The following is a 6,000-nucleotide window of genomic DNA, read 5'->3' on the forward strand; positions in this document are numbered from 1 at the left end:
GCAATTGAATGGTTGACCCTAGCTTGGAATCCAGATCATTCTATTTTTTCCCAAACACAGGTCCTCTCTGTCACTAGAGCATAACGCCTCCTCTGCTTTCTTTTCTTTTCTTTTTGGAGACAGTTTTACTCCATTGGCCAGGCTGGAATGCAGCGGCATGATCTCAGCTCACTGCAACTTCTGCCTCCCAGGTTCAAGCGATTCTCCTGCCTCAGCCTCCCAAGTGGCTGGGATTACAGGTGTGCACCACCCCGCCCAGCTAATTTTTGTATTTTTAGTAGAGACAGGTTTCACCAGGTTGGCCAGGCTGGTCCTAATCTCCTGACCTCAGGTGACCCATTTGCCTCGGCCTCCCAAAGTGCTGAGATTACAGTCATGAGCCACCGCACCCGGCCTGCTTTCTTTTCTTCATCGCACCATTGCCCTGTTACTAAGGCTGCGAATGGCATGACAGTCAGAAAACAACATTCTGATATACAAGAGGTAACACAAAAAGCAAGGTTTGTAAAACATGCCAAGTTACTAGTATAATACACACATACATACACACAGAGCCTTGTGGGCGGAAAGAGCTAGACTTCTCCCCTAGCCAAAATGCTATGTGGGTTGAGAATAGGCCAGGCTGCTTAAAGCTGGAGGAATTAAAATATAATAGTTTTAAAGAGGTGGTACTTAATTTTACTTTGGGATGGAAAAGACAAACCAGGCTAAGAGCTAAAGGTCTGGCAGGGTGGACCCTGGTTTGGTGTGAGGGGCTCACGGGAGACACTGGCAAAGCTGAGGTACAGAGTGAATGTGAAGACACACAAGGTTTGGAGAAAACGTAGAAGGACGTTTTAGATCAGCCTTAACAGTGAAACTGACCAAGAAACTATGTCCTCAGCAAGAGAAGACTACTTTGATAGCACAAAATTGTCTTGCCTTTCCATGGATACAGCGACCAAAGAGCTCTTTACAAAGCCTAGATTTGACCACGTGACTTCTCTGCTTAAAACCCTTCAAAGGTTTCGTATCTCCTAAAGGATGGAGTCATGACTCCTCACCACATTACACGAGGCCATCCAGAATCTGACCCTGCCAACCTTGCCAGCCTCTTTAGGATTTCACTTTTTGCTCTAGAGCACCAAACTCCTTATATCTCCTCACCCAGCCGCACCCTGTTTCTCCCCACTGTGCCTTGCTGCCTTCTGGGAATGGTTTTTTTTCCTCTGTGCAGAGAAGCCTTCTTTGACATTGAGGTCACACTTTCCAAGAGCCCTTCCCTAACCATCCCATCCAGAGAAGGCCCCCAGCACCATCATTCTGTTTCCAGCTTCTCGTATGTTTTTGCCGCAGCATTTAACGTGACGTGGAACAGTGTGGCATGCTCATCCGTTGTGGCTTTGTTTCTTTCCCTCATATGCTCTGGAAATGGTTTTAAATAAATACCATTTTCTCCTCTGTGGATAAGTGCACAGGGGCATTTAGGAGGTGCTAGAAAAATATTTGTCGACTGAAAGAAAAGAAAAGCCCTCCCCTGGCTCTCAGGGAAAGAGGAAGCAGGCCACGAAGCCCAGCCTCTCTTGAAGACAAGGAGAGTCCCTTTGGCTTCCGTACAACTCGGTCCATTCACCTTGAGGGAGCTGCTTTGACTGTGCCTCCCCTTTTTGAGACTCCACTGCTAATTGAGATTTTGGAGATTTCTGGTCCCAGACGTATCTCTCTGACTTGAAGAATGTGAGACCATTTCCATGTTTTCAGTATTGCTTGTTTGTGAAATTTATGAAGTCCCTCCAAAATCTAATATGGCCCAGGCATGGTGGCTCAAACCTGTAATCCCAGCACTTTGGGAAGCTGGGGTGGGAGGATCACTTGAGGCAAGGAGTTTGAGACTGGCCTGGCCAACATGGTGAGACCTCATCTCTACCAAAAAAAAAATTAGCTGGACATGGTGGCACATGTCTACAGTCCTCGCTACTCAGGAGGCTAAAGCAGGAGGATCGCAGGAGGTCAAAGGTGCAGTGAGCTATGATTGTACCACTGCACTCCAGCCTGGATGACAGAGGTCTCCAGAAAAATAAAAGTTAGGCCGGGCACGGTGGCTCACACCTGTAATCTCAGCACTTTGGGAGGCTGAGGGGGGCAGATTATGAAGTCAGAGGTTCGAGACCATCCTGGCCAGCATGGTGAAACCCCGTATCTACTAAAACTACAAAAATTAGCTGCCCATTGATAATTCAGTATCAATTACCCAGGAAAACTCCCATAATGACATGCTTCCAGTTTCTGGGGCAACACTGCAGGAATGAGGTCGATGACCTAGGGGAACAGTCACCCTGGGTGCTGCCCTTCTCGTCATAAAATATGGGTTGAGTGACTCTTCCTAGAGAGCCAAGTATAGAAGTTAAAATGCTGATTGATTACACACTTTCATTTCAATCATGCATGTTCTCTGTCTTCCAATTCTCATCCTGGGTCCAGGACTGAAATCTTGGTATCTTTCTGACCCCTCCCTCTCCTTTGCCTTCCACGTCGAATCGATTGCCAAAGTCTCTTGATTGTATCTCTGTAGTGTTTTTTTAATATATTCCCTATCACTATTCCTACTGTCATGCTCTAAGCTACTAAAAGAGCCTGCTAATTGAACTCTTTTTTTTTTTTTTTTTTTTTTTTGAGACGGAGTCTCGCTCTTGTTACCCAGGCTGGAGTGCAATGGCGCGATCTCGGCTCACCGCAACCTCCGCCTCCTGGGTTCAGGCAATTCTCCTGCCTCAGCCTCCTGAGTAGCTGGGATTACAGGTACGCGCCACCGTGCCCAGCTAATTTTTTTGTATTAGTAGAGACGGGGTTTCACAATGTTGACCAGGATGGTCTCGATCTCTCGACCTCGTGATCCACCCACCTCGGCCTCCCAAAGTGCTGGGATTACAGGCTTGAGCCACCGCGCCCGGCCTTAATTGAACTCTTTTTCTCTAACAAATTGTAAGTGTCTTATGTCCCTTTTTTTTTTTGAGACAGAGTTTTGCTCTTGTTGCCCAGGCTGGAGTGCAATGGTGCGATCTTGGCTCACTGCAACCTCTGCCACCCAGGTTTAAGTGATTCTCCTGCCTCAGCCTCCCAAGTAGCAGGGATTACAGGCATGTGCCACACACATCTAATAATTTTTTATTTTTATTAGAGACAGGGTTTCTCCATGTTGATCGGGTTGGTCTCGAACTCCCGACCTCAGGTGACCCGCCCGCCTTGGCCTCCCAAAGTGCTGGGATTATAGGCATGAGCCACTGCACCCGGCCCTTATGTCCCGTTCTTGTCTCTTGAAAGAATAAATGAATTTCCCCGCGTCCAGTTATCTAACTTTCAAAGTAACAGCCAGTACCCAGGTTTCTCAAAGTGTGGTCTGCTGTATCAGCATCATTTAGAAACTTGTTAGAAATACAAATTCTTAAGCCCCACCAAGACCTAATAAATCTGATGCTCTGTGCACGGAGCCTAGCAATCTGTCTTAACAAGCCCTGCAAGTGATTCCAATGCCCATGAAAATTTGAGAACCACTGTAATTTAAGCCATCCATGGAAATAAGGAATGAATTAATACACTAAGCCCTTCAAGTAACATGTATGTATTTTATTTTATTATTTATGTGTTTATTTATTTTTGAGACAGAGTTTCATTCTTGTCACCCAGGCTGGAGTACAGTGGCATGATCTTGGCTCACTGCAATCTCCATCTCCCAGGTTCAAGTGATTCTCCTGCCTCAGCCTCCCAAGTATCTGGGATTACAGGCGCAAGCCACCACATCCGGCTAATTTTGTATTTTTAGTAGAAAAGGGGTTTCTCCATGTCAGCCAGGTTGTTCTCAAACTCCTGACCTTAGGTGATCCGCCCACCTCGGCCTCCCAAAGTGCTGGGATTACAGGTGTGAACACCTCTGCACCTGGCCTGAACTGTATACTTTCAATGGGTGAACTGTATGGTATGTAAATTATATCTCAGGAAAAGCTGTTACATTTTTAAAAGTGTCACTGATGATGCAGTTAATTCCACCCCACCATAGATGTCTGTGCATCAGGAAATAGATCAAGAATAGCAACACTCTTGACTGGTTGGGTGCAGTGGCTCACGCCTGTAATCCCAGCACTTTGGGAGGCTAAGGTGGGTGGATCATTTGAGGTCAGGAGTTCGAGACCAGCCTGGCCAACATGGTGAAACCCCACCTCTACTAAAAATATAAAAATCAGTTGGGTGTGGTGGCAGAAGCCTGTAGTCCCAGCTACTCAGGAGCCTAGGCAGGAGAATCATTTCAACCTGGGAGGTGGAGAATAGAATGGATAGAACAATTAACTGTGATATACTATGACAATGAATTATTATCCAGGAAGGAAAACAAACTACAGTTATACTCAACCACATGCATGGTTCTTATGAACATAATGTTGAGAAGAAGTAAGTCACAAGAAAGTATATGAACTACGGTTCCATTCATAGCAAAACTATCTCACTTAGGGATCCACACATTGGTGGTTAAGCCATAAAGAAAAGCAAGGAAATTATGATGTCAGGGAGGGAGGGGGCTGTGATGAGGAAGGGGCTGGAGGAAGTTCCCGGGATGCCAGCGATGTTCTATTTCCCAACCTAGTGGCGGATATGTGGCAGTTCACACTAGAGCTATTTATTAGGTGGTGCATATATTATGCTGTATGCAATTTTCTGCATTATATTATACAACAAAAATATTTAAAAATAAAAAAAGTCTTATTAATACCTAACGGATTGAATGAAGGTCATTATATATTATATTTTCTTGGTGGAAAGTACAATTATAGTCTCACGGGGCATGTGACTTTATATTTTTCGACTTAAAAAAGAGGATCGTCATACTCAAAAAGAAATAAATGTTGGGAAATTTAGGTACAGAGACAACCGAGTGAGATAACTATTTGAGGGCAAGTGGGGCTGGTGGGAGGGAGTTCTGTGCAAACCACATGGATATCTCGCAGACAGTGCCAGGCCTGGATCAACTGCACATGAACGGCAGCCACTGAGCCAGGGGCCGACTCAGCATTTCGCTTCTTCTCTTGCTCACTCCAGGAAATGAGGATCTGGCAAAATCACCCTCTGTCTCACTTTTTTTTTTTTTTTTTTTGGTCAGTTATTACTACTTAGTCCCTTAGCTAGCTGTTTCTCTTGCATGCATTTTTTTTTCTAGATACCATTCTTCCCTAAAAAACATTTTTTAAAAGTAGTAACCAAAGATGAATGCAATAATGTACCAATGACTTTATCTGCAAATTCCACCACCTCTTATAAGAATCCCCGGATGCTCATCTTTCTTCTCAGCTCAATTAACACAGCCTTTCCCTGCCAGCCTTAATTATTTCTCCCGAGGGTCTCTGTCTCTAGGTCTCTCTCCAGTTCTTCCTTCCAAGCTTTGCTCAATGAATCCACCTAGCCCTGAGGCATAGTATTCCTTTGTGTGATCTGCTTGTGTGTGTGTGTGTGTGTGTGTGTGTGTGTGTGTGTGTGTGTGTAATCTACAGTTGGTAGAGATGAAAATAAAAAATTGGGCAGGGAGAGGCTGTACCAGCTCCACCATGATTGCAGCAGTCCTTTGGGAAGCCTCATCTCCCAAATATTCTGTCTTTTCTCGTTGTTTCTCTATCTTGCAGGAGAACAAATGTCTTAGGGGTGGGGAGGGGGTGGGGGCTTGGTAGGAATGATGAGATTTAAATTCTGGCCCTTAAGAAAAATGCTAAACTACCTTTCCCCAGAAATGTGTATGTCATTCCCAATGATAATGTACATAATTTGGGAAGCATACAGCAAAACAGACCCAATGACAGTGCAGGGTGGCCGGGGCACAGAAATAAATTCTGAGGCCTCCACACTACAATCTAATGCTTGATGTTCCAGAGAATAGAGCTTCCCAGCTTTCAGCTCCTGGTGCCTGGAGCAGTGTGAAAGTGCCCAATTCATGCACTGTGAGATTCCACAAAGTAGGCCCAGCATATCCCTAACACTCTG

This window comes from Aotus nancymaae, unplaced genomic scaffold (genome assembly GCF_030222135.1).
Source record: "Aotus nancymaae isolate 86718 unplaced genomic scaffold, 86718_ANA_hifiasm-v0.15.2.pri h1tg000016l, whole genome shotgun sequence".
In the NCBI taxonomy this organism is placed as follows: domain Eukaryota; kingdom Metazoa; phylum Chordata; class Mammalia; order Primates; family Aotidae; genus Aotus; species Aotus nancymaae.